This window comes from Rattus rattus, chromosome 6 (genome assembly GCF_011064425.1).
Source record: "Rattus rattus isolate New Zealand chromosome 6, Rrattus_CSIRO_v1, whole genome shotgun sequence".
NCBI classification, from domain to species: domain Eukaryota; kingdom Metazoa; phylum Chordata; class Mammalia; order Rodentia; family Muridae; genus Rattus; species Rattus rattus.
This window is the reverse complement of record NC_046159.1, coordinates 40783866-40804963: the sequence shown is the minus strand read 5'-3', so window position 1 is coordinate 40804963 and position 21098 is coordinate 40783866. Positions and strand designations below refer to the sequence as shown.

At 35.8% G+C, this 21098-nt stretch overlaps 1 protein-coding gene across 1 annotated transcript in view; it reads left to right on the top strand.

Moving 5' to 3' along the window:
- The window catches only part of Cntn4 (contactin 4), a 952979-nt gene that overhangs the window by 149846 nt on the left and 782035 nt on the right, over positions 1-21098 (top strand). The window contains exon 2 of the mRNA XM_032906003.1: positions 5685-5829. The gene's annotated coding sequence lies outside the window, so the exon portion shown is untranslated. The remainder of the gene's footprint in view (positions 1-5684; positions 5830-21098) is intronic.

Below are 21098 nucleotides of genomic sequence, written 5' to 3'. Positions count from 1 at the left end.
TAAAAAAAGTCATCAGGGCATATGTTCAAAATCAGATTGGACAAAGCCTGACTGAGAAATGTTTTATGCTTGCTTCATTTTAAAAAATGGCACTTAGCTTTGAAATACATTCCCATTAGAGAATATTATAGTCACAGAAGAGCAGATACTATATAAAAAAAGAGAACCAAAACATAGCCAGAATTGATACAGTTACTCTGAGCAGTATAAATTACTGCTTTAAGTAATTTAGAATATATATATATATGTGTGTGTGTGTGTGTGTGTGTGTGTGTGTGTGTGTGTGTCTGTCTGTCTGTCTGTCTGTCTGTCTGTATATGTTTCATTCGTAGAATCTAGTATAACTTGATTGTCCTTTTCAGTTAAATTGATCTGGTAAACTAGATAACCCTATGTTTTTTCAGTCTAACTTATAGGGGTCTCATTGCTGAACTCTATAAATTTGTTGTTTGTTAATTTATTGTTTCCTGCTGCCCTATATAGTAAGCTATTCCATTGAAAGTTCCATAGGAAATAGTATTGTGTTTGTGTGTGTGTGTGTGTGTGTGTGTGTGTGTGTATACATACATACATATATGGCTTAAGTTTTGAGACTTAACAGTTAATAAAACAAAGCAAAACAGCCATCATCTCACCACCTAGTTTATATGTTTGGAATTTCCTTTATCTCTCTTCTGATACATTAACTTCCAAAGAGCTCTACTCAGTAATTTTTGATTAATTAGAGTGCTTACTTGTGGTAGAATGTAACTTTTTATTGCTAATGAAGTCAGTTTGATCATACATGCAAAAATTTATTAATTTATCATTTTCAATTATTTTCGCATAGTTGATTATATCTTACTACTTTCTGATATTTTGTGTTCTTCATTGAATATTAGAAGGGATTTTTAGGCTAGTCTTCTAGTATGCATGTAGAAAGTTACTTCCTAATCACTTATAGGGAATCCTAAGTAGTAACTGAATGAAATATTTTATTTGAGATAAAATATTAAATGGATGAACTACTAGAGAATGGTGTTTTTCTGTCTGTTTAATCATCAGGCATGGTCATATTTTGTATCAGTTTTATTATGTTTGTGAAATTCCAATAAGACAACTACCTTCCAACTTCATCAATTTTATCATTCATTCAATATGTAATATATCCCGGATTCATCTATGGGCAACTAAAACTATTTCTGTACTACCAATGTTTTACTTTCCAGAAAATACTAAATGATCCATAGTTAAGGATTGCTCTCATTAAATTAAGAGAGTTACTATTCAAGTGATTTTTAAATTGTAAATATTTATTTATTCATTTGTGTGCATTCAAAAAGACACAAGAGACCACTGTGTCTTTTGTCCTGTTTCATTCTTTGCTTATTCATTGTGGCAGGGTATTTCCTGAATCCTATGCTCCAGTTTTATTGGCTTAGGCTAGCATGGCTCAGTGACCCTGTAGTCCTCAACCCATTCTTCATAGTAGGCATTAGTTGCATGGTAGAATACCTGGCTTCTTCTATGGAATCTGAGGTCGGAGCTCTGGTTTTCAAATACTCTTAAACCCAGAGCCATCACTCCAGTCATATTTTAAAATATCAGAACACTTACAATGATAAATTAATTTAAAGTATTCTTTAATATTTGAATACACAAGGCTGGAAATTTAGCTCCCTGCACAAAAGCACTTGTTCCTCTTGCAAGAACCCAGACTAGCTTTCCAGCACTGACATTGAAGCTCACAGGCATCAGGAACTCCAGTTCCATGGATTTAACCCTTCCATGGTCATGCACACATGCTCATGCAGTTAAAACAATCATATGCAAAAGCTGACTTCATTTTATTTTTTCTTCCATTTTTATTAAATTGGGTATTTCTTATATATATTTCAAATGTTATTCTCTTTCTGAGTTTCCTGTCCATCAGCCCCCTAACCCCTCCACCACCCCTTCTATATAAACACACATGGTATGCACTCACTGATAAGTAGATATTAGCCCAAATGCTCAAATTACCCAAGAAGCAATGAAGTAATTTTAAAAGCAGGATTTTTAAAATCTATATCTTATATACCAAGTATGGTTGTGTAGTCCATAACTTCAATACTTAAGTGATTGACGGAGGTGGGAGTATCGTGAGTTCAAAACCAACATAAAAAGTCTATAGTAGTTGTTATTTAATTTCAAATGAATGAATTTATTAAATATATAGCAAGTAACAGAGTAGATAAGAGCATTACAAAATATAATGAAATCTGGAGTTTGCAAGATCCAACACATATAGCCTAAACTACATCAACTTTGTAGTCAGATCCTGTTAAAAAAAAAAAAAAAGAAAGTCAGAAACATAAAATAATTCTCGAAAGTGTCTCAATCAGTGAAAGTGAAGGCCACACAGAAACCGAAGAGTTAATCAGCCCCAGGTAAGGACTGAGAGCTTCCCCTCAGGTGGATATTTGGTATAAACCTGTTGCTTTTGGATTAACAAGTAGGCATGACTACAGCATTGCTTGGTAGTAGCGCTGTGCATTACATGCATAAGTTTTCATTTCTGTATGACACATTCTGGAGCATATTCACCAAAATAAGATGAAAAATTAAAAGAAGTTACAGTTCACCAAGAAGATGATGGCACTCTATTTATAGTCAGAGAAAAATTTCCTAATTTTCCCTACATGATTTGCTGTCTATTATTTTTGAAATTATTTCTTTGATTTTTGTAATTATATATAATTACATAATTTATCCTTCTATTTCATCCTTTCAAATACCATATACCAATATACCAGTACCTATCCCTTTTTAGTGATATATTGTACTTTATATTCAGGGTAATCATTCATAGAGCATTTATACAGTATTTATTTTGATAAATTATGGTAAAGTAAGCAATTATGTGTTAAAGTAATATACGCGGGCTTCTGTAGTAGATACTTAGTAAAAAACCCAAAGTTCCCAGGAGTGAAACACATGCATTACTACTTCTACTACTACTACTACTACTACTACTACTACTACTACTACTACTACTACTACTCCTCCTACTACTACTATTAGTGTTATGTCCAGTCAGCTGAATTACTATTTAAAATAGTCAGTATAGTTTTGCTTGTTTCTTAAACAGGACCTTGCTATATAGACCTCAACCTTGCAGTGGTTAACCTGTATGCTTCCTGCATGCTGCAATTCCTGGAATGCCTGTACAATATAGGGAGACCTTGTGTCAATAAACCTTTTTGGGGTGTTGGAGATGAGATGGGTTCTCACTCTGTTGTTTTCTATCTTCTGACGATGGGGATTGAACACAAAACCTTAGCCAAGAGCACTACCACTAAACACATCCAGTTCTTTCTCCTGCCTGTGTGATTCAAAACTTTTTAAAAAATCAGTAAGGCTGATGATGCAGTAGTATGCATCTCTAATTCCAGCACTCCAGAGCAGACATTTCTGTGGGTTCAAGACTAGCTTAGTCTACATTACAACTACCATGACAGTCAGGGAAATAGACAATCAAAATACACAAGTGAGAACTTGTCTAAAAGAAGTATGGGGGTAAAGGGGAGTAAAACAAAAACCACTGGGTATAGAGCTCAGTGACAGAGTGTCACTACCATGGTTGAGTCTCAGGGAGAAATACAAAATAAACACTGATATTCTCTTAATACTAATAAGCTCTGGGGCACTATTGTGAATGATGAGCAAAGCACAATAAATAGTACACCTCTGTAGTCATGGTAGTTGGGAAAGCCAAGGTAGGAAGGTGATCTCTAGAACCCAGGAGTTTGAAGCCAAACTCAGCACCAACGGAAGAACCTATACATTTTCCTACTATGTCGGAGCGTTCCTCCTGAGTATACATCACAGACGGCTACATGGTTGCTAGAAATCCTGGGAAGAGCTAGTACTCTTCATGTGAGCCATCTCCAGCCTGACTGACTTAATTCAATGCGACTGTTGTAACACGCCTTACTTTGTCTTACTGCCGGCCTCACGGCTGTCTTTGCTCTCTTCTGTTCTATCACCATTAGTTTGTGGATGATTCATTGCTTGAGCCTCAGATCCTCCATTTAGGCTCTTTGGACCTTTAGAATGGGAAAACTGTTACCACAATACAAAACGATACACTAAATTATCTGTAAAAGTCAAAGCATGGCCCTCACGGTGCTAACGATTCAGCTTTTCGGTAAGTGATTAGGTTAGAGCCATTTCAAACAGCAATGAGAAGATGGACTATTCAAAGCCTACAACAGCACAATTAAGATTTTTGTAATGGGTTTGCTACATTGAGGAACAACGTTGACTCTGTAGTACACTAGTATGTAGTTTTGGGTTTTGTTTGTTTGTTTTCCTTTAGGAAACCCAAATTTTGTCTTAATAGTAGAGCATAATGTGCTTAGAATATCCAAATGACAAGACTGAGCAGTTTTCTGTAAAAAGCCACTAATAAATCTAAAACACACACACACACACACACACACACACACACACACACACACAACATGTGATGGGGTTCTGGTGAGGACTTAGTGGTTAAGTATTTGCAGCACAAATGTGAGGACTGGAGGTCAGACCCCAAGATACTGAGTTCTTATGGTGATCCAGAAATTCCAGAACGGGCTCACTAAAGCAACTAGCCATATTGGAGAGCTCTTGCTATGACTGAGAAAGTCTGCCTCAATGAAGGAGGTGGAAAAGTGTTCAAGGATTCCTGACTTTAACCTCAGTACTTCACTTGAACATAGCCATGTTCCTGTACAAATCTGAGCATTCAAACACACGCATACCCCACCACACTTATGCCCACACACATTAAAATGGAAAAAGAAAAAGAAAAAACCCAGACACATTATACAATATCTGTGTGAAAGGCCTTAGTTGCATGGCATGGACACAGAGAAGGTTCTGGGCACCTTATGCTCAAGAAGTTTCTGCAATTTTTATTTGAATTTAATTTGCTACATTTACCATCTGGGATAGAAGCCTGAGTACAAACTATTCCAGGCTGTGGAGATGCACATCGAAACAGTTCAGGATTTATATAGACCAGAGGAAATAATGCCAGACAAGCTGGCTTCATGGCTCTCTCTGTTCAGTGGGCTATCTCCCTCTGACGCAGAAGTCGGTTGTTTAATTTTCTGACAGAAGGTGTACCTTGAGAATGGCTGGACATCTTCCATTTGTATTATTGTCAGATGTGATCAGATAAATCAGCCCGAGGATCAGTATGTGGGGGACACACGTTGAAAGTGATTTTATTTCTGTCCAATAAGTCCCAAAGTTGCTGTCATCTTCACTTTATTTTCCCTCTCCCATCTTCTGTGCCATTTGTCGCATGCCTCACAAATCTCATTGTCTCTACTTATTACCAGATTTTTCTCCAGCTGGGAAAAAAATGCCCTTTTGGTCCACAGCCGGATTCAGAGTTTTCATCCTTGTCATCCTCTGTGTATTTCTCCTGTATCCTTAATGTGGAATAGCAAACGCTAGTTCTAGGCCTTTCTCTACATCAGTTACATGTGTTGGAAGCTCATCATAGACTACAAAATATAACGCAAGAGAGGGATCTAAAATATTTCTTCCATCTTCTGCTCTATATCCTCAACTGGAACAGCTTTTTTTTTCTTACATAATTGTTTCTTTTTCTTCCCAGGTTCATTTGCATCGAAAACTAAAACTATCTTTTCTTTTCTTTTTTTCAGATTCATATTGTGTTGTCGGCACTTCTCCCAGGTGGATTTCAGCTAGAGCTCACTTGGAAATGTCTGCAGCTTGGTGTAAGAGAATCGGATTCTTCTTGCTGAACTAAAGGAAGCAACCATCATACGTTCCTACTGAAAAGAAAGGGTAGGTTTCACCACCTGGACCCTGTCTTATAAGCCATGTGGTATTGTATGTAGTATGAGAAATGTGTGTCTCTGAGTAGTTTGTTGAGGTTCATGAATGTGAAAGACAGATATGAATTGTATTCAACATTCCTCATTCATCTTACTTTGCACTGAATTTCCCTTCCTTGCATCCAAAACGACATTAAATAACAGGAGTTTTTAATACTGCAGTAACTGAAATTAATATTTCTCTAGAAGAGAAAGACCATGAAGACAGAGACTACAGTTTCTTCCATTTTAAAGTTGAAGTATTCACCCCACAACACTTAGAGCGTCTTCTAATATCCTGGAACAAGGCTTTGCCATAAACACATTCTTGGTCCTGTGACTGCCAGGTCTTATAGTCTCATCCCCAGCAGCAAAATGGTCAACTTGCTGCAAAAATTGAAAAAGGTATTCTTTTTTCCTGCAGCTATGGATCCAGTTAAAAATCCTATCTTCTGGAAGAAAAATTAACAACAGCAGCAACAATAATAATAATGATGAATTTTATATATCCTGCAGTTCAAAAATAAATATATTTACATGCGCACATACACATATCAAGGCTGTCAATATAATGATTACATTGCACAGCATGATTAACAGAATTGTGATTAAGAACAACATGGAAAAGCCATTTGGCTTCTGGGCCCTTATGGTTCTGTAACTTTTCTTGTGGTGTCCTTGATCTCTCTGCCTCCTTCAGGCCTGGCTAAGTCATCAAACAGAAAGCATCCATGGGACCGACATAGACCTTCTGTAGTTGTAACAATTGGGCAAGTTGGGACTCCTAACAGCAAGAGCAAAGGCTGTCTCTGACAAGTTGCCAGCCCATGAGTCCCAGTCACTTAACTGGGCTGCCTTCTCTGGCGACAATTGGAGATGTGCCTAGTCCTACTGCAACTTGATATGCTAAGGCTGGTTGAAATTCATGGGAGTCCTCCCATTTTCTGAGGAGAAAAGGGGGTAAGGGGGAGGGAAGGTGAGAGAGAGGAACTGGGAGGAAAGAGAGGAGGGGAATCTGTGATCCATATAGAAAGTAAATGAATTAATTAACTAATTAATTAATTTAAAAGGTAGACATGGGAGAACAGACCTGTAATTCTAGTATTTGGAGTAATATATGCAGATCACTGGTCAGCTAGCCTAGCTAATTTATGAGCTATGTACAAGTCAGGTTCCAAAACCATGTCCTAAAAATTAAGGTGGAGATGAGCTAGCATGATGCCTCCGTGGGGAAAACACAATGGCCCCTAAATTTAATCCCCTAGACCCAACTGATAGAAAGAAAAACTTATTGTCTGAGCTCTACAAGCATATAATGATACACATGCACCATCCCCCAATAAATAAATGTAATAATAAAAAAAATCTTTAAAGGTATGGAGTGGTAGAGAAATATAGCCATTATTGTCCTCTGACTCCCATGTGTGCATGTTCATTTGCACACACATATGCCTACATGGATACATATTATATCTTCTCCCCGCCACACAGTATAAAATACACTCCACTGTTTCTTCAGTCATTTGGAAGTCATTTACTGATCACTCTGGTGTTCTTTTCCTCATGGTGGATGGTAGAATGCAACTAGTTAACAAGGTTAGAAGTGAGTCTGAGACAGACATTGTAAAACCACATGAGAAAATACATCCCACCATTAATTTCCCTTCTTAAACTTCTATTCATATTCTTCTTATAACTTTCTTACTCAACCTAAAAATAGAATCTACTTCCACAAAATGGATATTTGGTTTCTTTGAAGGGTTTTCTTTTTTCTTCATATATGCTATTATACCATTTAGGGTCCCATATATCTGAACAAAATATTCATTATGTGTTAAGACCACATATATTAACTGTTTTATTTAGTGAGTACTGTTGAAGAATGTATGATGCCTCCTATGTAAACTGATTCATTGACTAAAAATATAACATTGATCTTTTGAGTAGTTTACCAATTTAAAAATATCGGTAAGGGGTTGGGGATTTAGCTCAGTGGTAGAGAGCTTGCCTAGCAAGTGCAAGGCTCTGGGTTCAGTCCCCAGCTCCGAAAAAAAGAAAAGGAAAAAAATATCAGTAAAATATGTGGTGTATTCTCAGAAGCATTCGTGTTGAATTCTAGGAAGGCAAAGGTCACTGGCATTGTGAATACTGGCCAGCTCATCAGTTAATCTGATTGGCTACAGGTTTTATGCTATAGCTTCTCCAGTAGGAAATCCACTTTCAAAACTCTGAAAGAAATGCTAATTGCTCTTGTAATGTAAACAAACAATACTAAAATTCAATTCTTTGTTGTAGAATTTTAAAGGGAAATAAAGTAGGAATCAAATGCGTTTGTTGGCATGGATTCTTTTTGTCTCACAAAAACAAAGATGCAGCCAGGGGAATTTCCCTTTCAGGGATGTAAAGAGTTTCTGAGGAGTGAACTTTGCCTGTCTCTGGAAGATAGCATTCACCTGCTTTCCCGGTGTGTATGTGCCAAGCCTGACAGTGGTGGGTAGCCTAAAAGCTACTGAAAACCATTTCCTGAGACGATATTGCCTTTTACTCGAGGAATGAGTAGGTCCCTTTGAATTGGTATGTGTGTGTTTGGAGGAGGAACATAAATATCTGGTCTCTTCGTGGCAAGGGGACTCTTTCAAAGAGGCATTTTCCTTCCTGACAAAGAAATTCACACTGGAGACAAATCAGCAATTTCACAGCTGGCTTGTGAAATTCTAAAATGATGTACACAAATCAAAGCAAGAGAGATTCATTAGAAATGAAAAGAGTATTGAAATTGCATCCCAGGTCTTAATAGGATTCCTTTCTACAGTTATAGAATATTAAAGGCAAATTACTGGGCTTATATAGGGAAATTCGTATTTCAGCCATAACTAAAGACCTTCATAAGAAAGCATACGGAAGTGCCCATTAAAAACCATAAACTCAAGGTTTGGATATAATTGTGTCTTCAAATTCATACCATTTTTCTCACTGTTTAAAAATAACTTTTATTGAAATTGGTGTATGTCGCTTTTATAAAAGTACATACTGCATTCTCATTGCTCTCACGAACAACCCTCCTCTTATCACCTTTCTAATCCTGTCAACCCTTTTTTCTCTCACATTCATGTCTTTTGCTTTGTTTTGCTTTGTTTTGTGACCCATTTAGTAGAACCATGACCATTTGTTTGACTTTGGTTTAAAACGAACCATTGAAGTCTTCTTGGCCTACTAGAGGCTACAGAACTGAAGACAATGACTGCTGCCCCCAGCTCTGCCTGATTTTCTCAATGTCCAATAATTCAGCAGGATGAGAGATGCTTCGGTGACTCCATGAGTCAGTGATCACCTGATTAAAGACCTAGTAATGTTCAAGTCCAGGGCTGGTTCCCACAGCTGTTGAGAGACCATGTTAATTAGTTATGATGACCCCCAACCAAAGACACTTTTCTATAGATATATAAAAATACCCATAGCTTCCTGAAGTGAATTATTCTGTTGTCTAAAAGGAGTGGACTTTTTTATATTCTTAAGAAAAGCCACAGTATTGTTTTTAGTTTTGACATCTACAGTTCTGTAGTAAGCTTATGGGGGCTTGATATCTCTGTAATGATCTGCTTCAATTCCATTGCTCTAAATAATTTCTCTGGATGTTCTTCACACTTGGATTGGAGTTGAGGAGATGATGAGAAGAATTATGTTAAGGAATTTGAAAGCATTCTGTAAGACAAAAAAATGTTAGCTGTGGATTTTGATAGTAAGTATAGAAAGGGGGTCCTTTTCCTTTGTTTTCATGCTTTGAGTTAAAAGATCAAATCAATAAATTTATTATGGATCAGTATCAGAGATGTCTGAACCATTGTTAACACTAAAAATATACTTTAAGTGCCATATATGTATACACACACACACACATATATATGTATGTATATATATATATATGTATGTATATATATATATGTTTATGTGCTGTATTTGTATTTCTATCTGAGTCAAAATAGGAAACCTGTTAAATCACCAAAGGAAATATTGTTAGCGTACAGAGAATATACCTCAGTTACAGCAATATATATATATATATATATATATATATATGTATCATAAGAATATGGTTTGATAAGTATTTAAACCTGTTACATGAATTAATTCAGTGAGTACTGAATGTCTGCTAAACTACATAGCCATAGTCTACTGGTGGAATTATTTTATGAATTACGTTTTGATTACTGTGTTTTGTCTTTTTTCTGCAATCTAAGATTGGTTCAAATAGTTAACTATCGTTATCTGTCATTTTTGTATCTATCATCTGTCATTATTATCCACCATCTATCACCTATATATTTTTCTTTATTTTTATCTACATCTATCTGTCTGTCTTTGTGTCTTTATCTGAATAGCTATACATTTTTATCATCTTTCTCTTCTATCAATCTTTCATCTATCTATCTATCTATCTATCTATCTATCTATCTATCTATCTATCTATCTATCTCACATCTATTACCAGTTGTTTTTCTATAAGGACAGTAATGAACCACACACAGAAAATCTCAGTCCCTGAATACAGATTCTAGAATCCCTTTATCTCCTTTGAGATTTGTATCAGTGCAAAATAGCACCACATATAAAGGTTAGAGTTACGGGAGTCAGAACATCTGAGTCCTGGCTGTTCACTTCCAAGTCCTTCTCTTTAGAATAAGTAGCTCGCTGCAGTTTCTTCTCTTTTTGGTACCATAAGAGATAGGGAATTCGATGGCTACTTCTCCTGTGATTAATTGACTTCTCTACTGGCCTACATGGTAGCAAAATCTTACAGTGCCGTGTGACAAGCCCGCCAAGTAAGCATTTGTCTAAATGTTGGATGCATTCTTTGTCCTTTCTGTAAATGACTGGACTACCTTCAGAAAAATAAAAGCCCCCACGTTGAGTTCTCCCAATGGAGAACCTTTCAAATCAGTAAAGTTTTCAAGGGTGCCCTTCATAGGAGAGCAGAAATAACCATACATTAGAAGAATTAGTGCTCTGAGGCCTTTGTTTAATCAGTGGTTAGGTTGCTGGTGATTGCACAAATTCACTACATTAAATTTAATCAGGGATGTTTCTGGCAAGGGGTAGCAAGCTTACTGATTAATTCATTTATATTCTTGAAATAAGATATGTTCTCCTGGATGAATCTCCTCAGCTTGGCAAGTACACAGTACACATTTCAGCATCTCTAAATGGCTCTTTGTTCACCGGCCCAGTCTAAGCTGAGCACTGAGTACTGATTAGCTTGGCTGACTCAGAGCGAGAGACAGGAAGTGGCACTGTTTGAGTTCATCGCTACAAAGATCATCGAAGATCAGTGTGTAGGTGTCTGTAAATACTTCAGGTTTCTGGCATCAACTCTTGGAGTTGCCTTAAGAAATCAGACAAACATGCCTAGGGATATCATGATAAAAATGAAGTGTTCCAAAGAATTCTGCTTTCTTTCAATGCAGCCATTCAGTGAAGACAATTGTACCTATGGTATAACAGGTTATATTCAAATTATTCTTTAATAGATTATAAGGTTCATTCCATTATTTTAAAAAGTGAAAATGAAACATTGTTGTTGACTGATATTTAAAAGGAAAATAGTTTTAATAGTGTATTGAACTGGGGTCATTTATTTGTCTCAGAGATCCAAACATGGACACAGAGAAAGGAAGAAGTATATAGATCATATGTAAACTCAACTATAAATATGTTATTGGGCTATAAGTGTAGAAACAGGTCAGAAGCTCATATTGTGATACATTGGAATCCTTCCATATTCACAGATAATTTGCAGGGGATTTTCCAGAGAGGGTTATAGGACACAAGTTTAGTCTATACAGCATCTGAGGATCTGTATTTAGTTATGATCATAAGGAGGAAGGGGTATGTTTACTGTCATCATTTTGTATGAGGAACCATGTGATTTGCTGGAGGAAGGATGAAGGATAGTTTGTCAAAAAATGAGACTAGAGGACGATTGCACTCTTGAGAGCCCATAGGAGAAGAAGAGAATTTGGCTTAGCTCCATTTGATCTGCACATTTCGCATAGTTCAGATCTCAGTGTTCAGCTTTGAGTGAAGTATTTAACACACAACTCATCAGCCTTTGACCTATGCAAAGAACCCACATATGGTTGCAAGTGACCATTGTTCCTGGCTAAAGAACTATGTTCAAAGTTGAACTATTTTATGTTTTTGCTTTCTAGGACTCTGAGTTACTTACAGAGGTTCTTGTGAACTTAGGCATGCCTTAAGTTTTGATGACATTATACCAGAGAGAATACAATTCATAAAACAATGTATATAATTTTTGTAACCTGTTTTGTGCTGGTTTCTACGGGATTTTTCTGTCATCAGAAACAAGGGTGAGTGGGGTGGTTTCTTCTGCACTTTGAATTAAAGGCAGAGTGACACCATTTCCCTAGATAATGTCGCTAGTGACATCATCCCATCACCAGCAGTCATGCTGTTCACACCTGGGCTGTAATCATAATTTGCATGCTGAATATATTCTTGAATAGACCGCATATTTTGTGACTGTACTTATTATTTTGAACATGATACCATGATTTCACATCCTGACCCTGAAGTAGAGATCTATTACAACACATTCGCTTCAATTTCATTACCTGACTAGGGTTTCTAAATTATTTACATCACAGATTACACAGCAAGTTAAGATTTATTCATATTAGCAAACTTCTATGAGAATAATCACTATTATTGTCTTTTGAAATAATTGTTACATTTATTTACTTAATTATTTTGTGTGCCTGTATGCCAAGACACACACACACACACACACACACACACACACACACACACACACACACATATATATATATATATATATATATATATATATATATCTCATAACATTTTGAGGGAATTAATTCTCTTTTTTCCACTGTCTAAGTCCAGTGACTTGAATGCAGGGTCTCAGGTTCTTAGTAAGTGCCTTATTGGCCCTTCTCTATTTACATCACCAACTCACTCAGAGAAGTATTTGTTAGGCTGTTGAAGAGCACAACAGTACAATTCTATAGGATGAACAATTTGGATTTTTGGCTTGCTCTGTGTATATCCTTTCTTCTGGGTTTGCTACACCGTTATTTTACAGCAAAATTATCATTGGTGTCATGAAGTGTGGAGTATAGACTACTTGATTTTCAATATAAGAGTCAGCCACTATCTATGCCTGAAGCATCCTGTATAACAATTGCATATAGAATTATTCAGCAAATATATTTCTGCAATCCATAAATACATCATTTTATTACTTTCTATATCAGAAATATAAGTCAAGAAGAATCAAGACATGATACAGCGAGTATTAAAATGTTACTGGTGTCTAGCTTTTAAGAAAAATATTTGGAAATATGGGGACGTGATCATAGCATCTTAAGTAGAAGAAGCCAGTTAGACTGCAAAACAGTGTGGTTCTAAATTTGTAATCATCAGAGAATTTAATCATGAAAAGTGTTATTAAAATATTAAAATCTTATGATAATTTTTAATGAGTACCTTCTTGATTTAGCTTTAACATTTTCCAAAATGAATATTACAATTTTTCTGATTATAAAAGTAATAAAGCTCATTGTAGACATAGCAAGCAAAATAGAAAACTACAGATCGCTTAATCATGTGTGATCCCAATTCTTAGAATGACCTTACTAATCAATTTCCTTTTATAAAGGAAACTTTTCTTCGGGTATTTATGTAGTGTGTATACAACAACCTCTTCTCATTCAGAAATTGGCATGTTTTCATTGGCAAATCATGGAGACTTTTGCTATCAACCTCATAAACTTGTCTTCTGAAAAATGTACATCCACTGAGTACAGATAGAGTCATCTCTGTAGATAATGGAGATTTGTAAACTGTCTTTTACAATTTGTATTGATACTATGCATCATATATGGGAAGCTATGGGCAGGAGACTCAGAGCTTCAAGGTCACTTACATATTAAGTTTGAGTCCAGTCAGGGTTACATGCGATCCTACTTAATTAAACAAGCAAGCAAGTAAACAAAAAAGTAAGCAAACACAAACCATATATTTGTGTGGGCAATCTGATGAATTTTAATTTTGCTATTAAAAATGAGATGTAAGATAGTTACACTTGAATATTTTACTCTTTACTGAGTATTAAGATGGATTATTTCTCACAGATACATTTGAGTTCTTTAATTTAATTTTCATAATTTTACTTGAGTAATTATTTCATAATTATTTCCTATGTTAACTATGGGTATTTAATTTTATGAAAAAGTACTAAAATATTATTAGACTAAGCAATTTTTATCTTGTTTTGCTTATAAATTATACTCTCAATCTGGAGAAGAGTTGATATTTGTACTCTCAGATATTGCATCTAAATTTTTATGATATTCTCTTACTTCCTTTGTTTCTTCCTTTCTTCCTTCTTCCTTCCCTCCCTCCTTTCTTCTTTCTCTCCCTCCTCATCTGTCTGTCTGTGTGACTGCCATATACAAAGTTAGTGGTCAGGAAATAATTAGGACTTGGGATGTTATTTAAAAACTAGAGTTTTAGAAAAAGTTTTCGAGAACAAACTATCAATATTAGTATTATATGTGTGTATCAAAAATTATATATGCATTGGTGCACGTGCACACACACACCAGCATGTACACACTTGCAAAATTAACTAGTAAGATGAAAACAGCTCCCTTAAGGGGCAAAAATCATGATTCAGTCCACAAAACACTTACATTATAGTAGTGAAAATGAACATAAATTTGGATTCAAAGTACCTAAAAGGCCAGAAATGACAGCACATGTCTGTAATCCCAGAATGAGAGGTAAGGTGGAGACATGTGAATCCTGGAAGTTCTCTCAACTACCAGCCTAGATAGAATGATGAGCTAGTGGTTCAATAGTAACCATAGTTCAAAACACTAGTTTGATGTTGTAATAGAGCAAGACAGTTGAAATCTTGTTCTGGCCTTTGCATGGAAATGAAAATGTACATGAATGAGAGATATGTAACACACACACACACACACACACACACACACACGCGCGCGCGTGCACACACGCACACGCACACACACACACGCACACATTATATCACACATATACACAAAGGTGCAAATGCCATATACATATATACTCGTGGACATACATGGACCAAACATATACATATATCACAAAAACATATTCTATACACACATGCACCCACACACTCATGAACCATATACAACACACCACCCTACTTCTACAAATTTAAAATATGAATATATAAATATAAATATATATGCTCATGCACATATATACCACATATACATACAACAAATGCAAACACACAATATAATAGCCCTCACAATAGAACACAATTCATATATGCCGCATACATTCATTCACCACACAAAGACATACACACACACACACACACACACACACACACACATTTTTACCAGTTACATTTTGCATTATCTTCCAATATAGGAAATAACCATACTAATTGGAGAAGTCCCTTTAATTTCATATTCATTAACATTTGGAGTCACCTAATTTCACTTCTTATTTCATCTATGCTAAAGATTATGGCTGTGGAATATCTTGAATTAATTTTGGGAAAACTTAGTTTTACAGGTAGAGACAGGAGTTTTTGGTTGGTAACCAATTGCTTGAATCTTCAAATTTACCTTTGCAAGGTCATCCAATGTAATACAGAAAACCCTTAGCACATCAATACATAGGACTGCATTTTGCTGTTCTATTTTTGTATTAATTACAATCTAAAATGAAAAGTACCAGAGTTTATAGCAGAGCACACCTGGTTTTAAACTAAGTCCCACTTATAGAAGTCTGTAATTAACTCTTGAAATATCAGTTCTCCCTGTATAAAATAGATTATATAATGTTTATCATGATGCACAGTAAAACAAAAGAAAAACAACAAACAAGATTTTTTTCTCCTGTTTTCATTTCGTGGTATTTAAAGTTTTGTTCTATTTTTATCTAAACACAGTGTAATTATCCCCTGGAAGCCTTTTTAGGGAATTTACCTATTGAAGATCTGTGAGAAGGTAAATAAATGCACGTGACTATTCTTTAACCATTTTGCAGAAGCATTGTCATGCATTAATCTCTGTCCACAGTCAAAGTTTCATTTAAAGCATTACTGTTCGCCACGTGCATGAATTTTTCTGTTCTACTTGTCTTGTTTCCAAACCAGAGGAAATGCTATTACTTATTTTAAATTTCCCCAAATTCTGTCTACTTACCTCTGCCCTTTATGGCAAGTGAGGACAATAACTGAATCATCTCATTTCTCTTGTCAAAATTATCTTCAGTGATATTCTCTGCGCATTAGAAGGTCACAGATGACTGAATTGATAAAAGAAGGTTCAAAAGGTATCTCAGTAGGAGGAGAGAGATAAAATTCAAAGGAGAGGGAAGCTCTCCGACCTAAGATGAAGAAAGCTTGTACAACAAAGCTAAGACTTTATATTCAAGCTTCCTAGTTAAGATGTTACAGACTGGCAGTGGCCAGCCAGAGCTCTAGTCCTTGTTTTATGGTAGTTAATTCCTTTAGTTAGAACACAGCCCTAAGACTTCAAAACTACCGATAAAACTCTATCAGACTCCTAATGATCTGTTACAGCAATGTATCTGCGGATACAGGGTGATAGGTGAAACTGTGTGGGAAGTGCAAATCTAAAATCTGGTGAGAAAAATAACTCAAAATACATATTTCTTTATTAGTCCATGGAGAGATTAACATTTACTACTTGGGAATAATAATTCAAGAATACTACAATTACCGGAAATCTTTACCTCTCAATAAACGTTGCTTGTTTGTCAAATGCATCATAATATCTAATATGCATTTTATTATAAGTTTTAGAATATTTTAATGAAAAATATACTGAAAACACACACATATATATACATATACATACATATACATGTATACATGTATACATCTATGTGTGTGTGTATATATATATATACATATATATGTATATATATGCTGCCATATGAGCCACAAGTCCTTTTAACTGTTGAGGTATCTCTCATACCCATAGTTGTTTTTCTTTCAGGATTCTGATTTGTTTGGTGTGTTCAGATTGGGTATTATTATGTACCTTTCTGTACCTTTGTGTTGGATTTTATTATGTAGCGCACACATGTGCATAATTACCCAGTTTCTGCTGATGCCATTGTTGGCGGATCCTCATTCAGACTAACATGCGCACTTCATTATTCTCCTGCTCTGTCCTCTTCTCACTTGGGATACATTGATTAGCCCCCATTGTTGGTGATACACACCTACCTGGTTCATTTGTGCTTCCTTCTGTCTCTGTTTGGAGACTCAGCCGGATCAGCACAATGCTGTTTATTGAACTCATCTGTCAATTTCCCCTTCCTTGCATGACTGAGTATTCAATGGAATCATCACAGTCCTAGCAGTAGACAGGATAATGACAAATATTTTTAACAGAAAATTGAAAATCAAAATGCAGACTTCACATAGGAAGCCCAATTCCTTTGGAAGGCAGAAACTTCTTTAAGTTTGTGGTACTTTGTAGGAAAATATGTCCACATATTACATTTTATAAATGGGCTCCCTCTTTCTCTTCTCATTTACTGTCTAAAAAGATAAAAAGAAAAATTAATTCACAGCATAATGGTAAAATAAAAAGAAGGGGAGCCAATAACTTATGTAGAAAATCCCCTCTAAGCAAACATACACAAATATAATCGATAAAGAAATAAAAATCAGAATGGGCTCATTTTATTTGGAGCACAAAACTACTAAAAATCAATATGGTAGTTTGTGCTAATTGCGTAGCCTTTAGAGCTGACTTAAGACAGGAACTCTTAGTCTTTGCCTTTCTGTGGAGCTCAACACTGCAGCTGGCCACTGACAAGGCAGGAAAATCAACTGACCTTAACCCTTTGGGGCAAGGTAGTACTTAGAGGCAGAATCTCACTCCCCTTTCCACCTTGCTGAAGTGATACTGTTAGGTACAAGACAACACCTATCACGCAGTGCTGTCAAATATTGATTCAAGAATTAAATGAAACATACTGTTTTTTATAAAAGACAAAGTAAGTATAACTTCCCTCCTCCCTGCTTGCTTCCTAGTTTGTATGTGTCCGGAATTAATGAGGACTGAAATTGAAATGCCGGCAAACAGATTTCAGAAATCATATATTCAGAAATACACTACATAAAAATTGCTGTACACGGGGACCAACAGACCTCAGAGTGTAGCAAGTTTTTGATTAGCAATATGGAGAGTATAAAACACAGTTATTAAAGGGGAAGTGTTGTTGATACTCTATTCATGGAAAGTTTCAATTATAGGCAGAGGATTATTAATAAAACATCTTAGAACATAGGGGCTAAAAGAATGTTGTTAAGTCACCAAGGTTGTTCCACATCTTAGATGACCAACTCTAAAAAATAAATCTTTGCAACTCTGTGTTTTATTGGTTAATCATTTGTAAAATTGACTTAGTGCATTTCATATTGTTATTAAGAGAATTAAATAACTGTGAATTGAGACCAGCATTTCATACTTACAATAAACCTGGTTTGGATGGGCATCAGTGTTTCAGTTATCCTAAATAAATCTGATTCTTATCTTAATGGTATCTCACTTGTGCAATTCTTTAGATTTACAAGCTAATGTTTGCCTCATGGCTTTGCAGACCACATCCATTAGGGGACAAACAGTTTTAGATAAGACAACTAGAAGTGCCAACCTATACTGTTTACTTTCTGTGTAAGCAGGCAGCCTCATGTGAGATTGTTTCCACCATCCAAGTATGAATGAAACAACCATACAGAATGCAGACCTAATATAATAGAAACATTTGAGTGAACTTACTGATTAGAAATGGACTACCAATTAATATATTGAAATGACAGGAGCTGAGTTAGTAGACCACCTCACCTGTGTAATATTCCAGCCAAAGCCAAAAAAGGACAATGGAGGAGTTGGCAATTTTCACAGCAACCCACTGCAGCCAGTTGCTTTATGCTTTCTGAAATGATACTGTATGTGTTAGACAACACCTATAATGTGATGCGGTCAAAAATTGATTCAAGTTAAATGAAAGGTAATGTTTTTTATAAATGACATTATAGAAATGCGTCCTCCTCCCTGTTTGCTTTTCAGTTTGGTCGTATATGTCCGCTGCTATTCTCATTTCTCCAGAATTAAAATGCTGGCAAACTGATTTCAGAAAGTATACATTCAGATATATCCAATGGGGTCTGCAGCTCTAGATACTTCATAAGGTTTATAGTCACCCTCCTAGATAGTGCAACAAAACATCCACCCCCAACGAAGCAAAACAGGCACATATATATGCCTGGACTATATATAGCTTCTGGATATGTAATGGAAGGGCCAATACCTATGGCCTATTTCTTTGCCAGCTTTGAGAACTATATGAAATTTGATCCTCTTGATCCTCAGAGCCACATCTCTTGCAAACATTTCTCAAAGTCTCAATGCCAGTGAACTTTAGCTCCTGACAGAAGCCAGAGACATTATGAGAATACCACATACCTGGCTTCCGTTCAAATCACCTGGGCAATGACCGCCATCTAAACATCAACCTCCAGCAGAGAGACCTAGAGTGACAGGATCAGGCTTTCAGAGAAGGCTCCTAACTGGCTCCCTGAGTGAAAAGTTGAGATTTGGATGGTGGTTTTTTTTTTTTTACAGCTTTGACAGTTCCTGACTTGCTGATGAGTGAAGCAGAAAGATTCACTGGTAAAAGTTGGCTGTGACCTTACAAGGCAAGTTAGACAAGTCTTTCCTGGTCAATTATGAGCCTGGGCAGGCTTAGCTCTAAGGTCTCTAGTAATCATTCGATTTCTGCCGTTACTATGTACACCTCTAGCTAAGGTATCCCTGATCACTTCGCTTCTATTAACATACGATCCAACGGTGCCGTCAGAATAGGAAGTCAGCAGTAGGCAGAGCCTTTGCCAAATTATTTAACTTACTTTGAGCCTCAGTGTACCCAGTACTTCACTGTTGTGAAGGAGGAGTAAAGATATCATTTTCAACGCAATGTACTTAACAACCATAAATAAAATGGTCAGCGTGGTAACTGCCCAGTAAATTCTTGCTACAGATATTACACATGTTAGCTGCAATGGCCCATTTATTTAAGTCTAAGGCATCTTCAGGCGCTAAGCTCTGTAATGCTGTGAATTAGTTTGTAATCTTGTCTGTTGATTGTGCGTTATGGCCTTATATTGCTTCTGGACAGTGTCTAATTATTCCTAAAGGGTTACAGTTATCCCAGTGTATTCTGGAACTCATTTAATCATGCTTGGCAGTGTCATTTTGCAAATACTACTTTTTTAAAGTTATGATAAGGAGAGTTTGTCACATGTTTAAAGACATACTTGGTATTGTTACATGTTTTAATTTTCTTCTTGCCCACCACCATTAACTATGTGACTATATGTGTTAAATTTTTCCTGCAAGGACCCAGCATCCCCTTTTACCCTGGAAATAAATTGGTCCTTTATGGGTATTATGCTAATACTTTAGTTCTTTTAAATAATTGTTTTTTGATATCACATGATACTTACTGCAAAACAAATATTAGTCCTCTTGAAGGGCTAAACACTTCTCTAGGTGGAAAACGTGAGTTGATTTTGGGGTTCCATTTTTCAAGGAGGTATCTGACTGCTTGTAATTGTCCTCTGATCTGTGCACAATAGCACCATGATGAGCATACCCACATAGACATCCTCCCTTATGAGTTAAAAAGGAACGTAATAAAACAAATATTTATCCATATTTTAATGTTAATTATCTATTGGTACCCAATGCCTCACTTTCATAATAATTGCTCTTTTATACTTCTATGTTTATGACCCTACTCCATTTACAAAATTTTCTTTTTAAAATTGGTTATCTACCTCTATGTTTTAGTTTATTGTGATTTGATAACAATATTGATACTTAATTTTATGTCATACCATTGATAGAAAAATTTACATTATAATTCAATCTCATACGAATACATATATTATTGCTTTCAGATAATTCTGAAACTTAATGAAGCCAATAAAATGCAACAAACTTTATAACAATGGTGACTGACATGTCTTTGTATGCTTGTTCATTTGATTATATTTTTTATTTATATCCAAATATTTTCTTTAAGATAAGTGTTTGTCTGATAACCAGTATGGTATATAGAATATACTTTGTTTTCCATTTGTCTTTCAGT